We start from the raw sequence: 3,290 nt of genomic DNA on the forward strand, positions 1-3,290 counted from the left end.
AACAGTTGATAAAACTCAAAAGGCTTTCTGGCGGGTAAGAAAAAAGCTCACTTTCTCTTGGACCAGGCTGAAGAGAAGAGGAAGGGGCCTTCATCATTGAGGAAGAAGCCTTTCTCAATGAAGCCTCCGGTTGTTCTATTGTTTCCTAACTAAAAAATGTTTCCCAAACAGCAGCAGCAAACAGGCGTCTCATTCTACTTCTGAAATTCGACCACTTTGCTACAGTAGAAGAATAGAATAAGTGATTGAGCAATATATATATAAAGGCTGAAATGACTGCTACAAAACAGAAACTTTCTAAATTATAAGGTCTTTTGAAGGAAAGGTTAAAGAAATAAGCGCTTAGTATCAAGAAGAAAGAGATCAAGAAGAGTCCATTTGTGTACATAAGGTATTTAGTGATCTGTTATTGGTTGGTCTGCATAATAGTGCAGCAGCACATGTATAAATAGCTTGTAGTCTTTAGGATTAGCTTAGATGAAAAGAATCACTTTTGTGTACACCTTTCTTTCATATAAAATAATAATAGAGGTATATTCAAATTTGTTTTTCTCAAGCTCTCTTCTGCTATTACTTGTTCTTCACATGTGGTGTTTAAATAGAGTGATAAGAGAAATAGTGCGTGGCTTGTATTATATGTATGAGGTTCACAGAAAGTAGTGAAAATTGTATTGGTGTTATCAAGTTAATGGGGGCGTTAATTATGTCCCATCATCCAAGAGACCACTAGACTAGAAGCACAAACAATGCACAAGTGACCACCAAGTATTGAATTATATAACTATTATTAATAAATTTTTGAGTAAAAGACAAATAGGTCCTGACCTTTTAAAACGCGAACATTTTTGTTCCTTTAAGATTGAAAAATACATTTCGATTTCTCACAATGTAAATTTCGTGACAATTATGTCTTTCCGTAAAATTGGTGCTCGAAATGGTAACGGAAATTGCTGAGGTAGAGGGGTGAAGAGTGATGTGTCCATTACAGTTGCTTGCTGAAGTGGATGGAAACAAATTGTTGGAGGACAAATTGGTCCTTAATGGCCAAAACGACGCCAGATGCATCCCCCACTTTCATGCCCATCATCCCAGACCTCTTCTTCTTCTTCTTCCATGGCAGTTTCATCGCGTCCTTTCTTCCTTTCTCGTCTCATAGACCTCTCACTCCACAACCCCCTCCACCTTCCAAATAAAACAAAAAAATAGACTAATTGTAATACAAAGCTAGTATCACCATCAACACAAATAATAAGAACAGCCGAACAAAACCAATAGAGGTTATTAGCAAATGCAGCTAGCTAACAGCAGCAGCAACAAAACTACTAGCTACTCAGGAAACTGAAACTCCCAAAAGGCAAATTGAACCAAAGAATTCACCTTCTCATATTGTCAAATGAGGACTTTGGCAAGAACGCGTTTGCTTTCTTACTAAGATCATGAAAATGCTACTATTGAGCGGGGACATTATCATTGTTATACCACCTTCTCAATGCTGATTGCACTACACTTCTATTAGCCAAAAATCCAAATGTTGCTCTCAACATTGCCAATCCATTGTAACCATTTGATGCTTCTGTTGCTGCAGCTACAACAGCCACCTCCCTATTTTCTCTGTGAAATGTTATCACATCATTCGCTGCATGATCATGATCAATTTGACTCGCATTCAATGCTTCATAATCACTATTATCAAAACTAAACGCCAAAGACTCTCTATGTTCACGCACCCACTCCACAATCATACCAGTAACCTTTCTGCATCTCCTCACCTTAAACTTAATCAATTGGGGCAATCAGAAGCAAGAGCTTCAATCCCCACATTGGATATAGGGCACCCCTTAATGCAAAGTTTCTTGAGTGCAACACACTTGTTGGCAACACACTCAATCTCAGCGTCACCAACGGTATTAAGCCCACAAAGTGCCAATCTCTCCAAAGCCTTGCATTTGGAAACAATTGACTCAAGGCTTGAAGATGTTGGATAAATACCAATAAAAGCAAGTTCCTGCAAGTTAATGCAGTGTTTGACAACAGAAATCAAACCATCATCACCAATCCTATTGGTCCTCCACCAATCAACTTGAAGCTTCCTCAACATCCTACAGTTCTCAGCAACTAGATTGAGACCCACATTTGAACACTCAGCGGTTTTCACAATGTGAAAAGTGTCCAAAGTCCAAACTCAAACACTTAGACAAACCCACAAGACCCACATCGCTAACTTGAATCTTCTCAAGGTGAACATCAACCAACACAGCGTGGAGGTTCCCAATCTTCTCAAGGGTGTCATCCCAATCTCCCCAAATACCCAATTACCTTCAAAGATCGAAGCCTTACCTTCAAAGATCGAAGCCTTTTCGACCCAATCATAAGGGGCGCGAAGCTCTAGCCATTCACGATCTCCTTCAAGGAAACAGAAGTCACCGACGTCGTTCCGGAACCAACCACCTCGCCACGCAGCCGCTTAACGGAGAGCTCTTCCAAATCCTGGCAACGACTGGCGACAGCGTTGATTCCCTTAATGCCGAACACGCACGAAGCGCAAGATAGCTTCTTCAACGCCTTGCAGTTTTCGCCAACAGCGGCCATTCCTGCCTCCGTTATCTCACGGCATCCACGGAGCTTGAGCCACGTTAGGTTAACGCACCGGAGCAAAATCAGGATCAAACCTTTGTCGTTCACGCTTGTTTTGAAGGGTGGAGAGGGTTGTGGAGTGAGAGGTCTGTGAAACGAGAGAGGAAGAAAGGGCGCGATGAAACTGACATGGAAAAAGAAGAAGAGGTGGTCTGGGACGATAGGCATGAAAGTGGGGGATGCATACGGCGTCGTTTTGGCCATTAAGGACCAATTTGTCCTCTAACAATTTGTTTCTCATCCACTTCAACAACAGTAACGGATACATCACTCTTCACTCTTCTATCTCAGCAATCTCCATTACCGTTTCGAACACCAATTTTATGGAAGGATATAATTGTCACAGAATTTATATGATGAGGGATCAAAATATATTTTTCAATTTTAAAGAACGAAAATATTCACATTTTAAAAGGTCAAAAACCTATTTATTTTTTACTCTAATTTTTTTTTTGGAATGGGAGAAAGAGAAAGGCAAAGTGCCTGAAAAATACAATTAAAAAAATAATATTTATATAACTATTATTAATCCTAATCTCACCTTAGTTTTCATTCCTCTTTTTTATTTTTATTTTTTATAGTTACATATTTCTTTTTTTTATCATTTTCTTTAATTTGTCTTATAAATTATCCAAACCGATCCCTTTCATATTTCA

At 39.3% G+C, this 3,290-nt stretch overlaps 1 pseudogene; it reads right to left on the reverse strand.

Annotated features, from left to right (window-relative positions):
• Positions 1-1,229: 1,229 nt before the first annotated feature.
• On the reverse strand, positions 1,230-2,838 carry LOC112703912 (F-box protein SKIP2-like; annotated as a pseudogene).
• Positions 2,839-3,290: the final 452 nt, after the last annotated feature.

The sequence above is a fragment of the Arachis hypogaea genome, chromosome 7 (genome assembly GCF_003086295.3).
Source record: "Arachis hypogaea cultivar Tifrunner chromosome 7, arahy.Tifrunner.gnm2.J5K5, whole genome shotgun sequence".
Taxonomy (NCBI): Eukaryota; Viridiplantae; Streptophyta; class Magnoliopsida; order Fabales; family Fabaceae; genus Arachis; species Arachis hypogaea.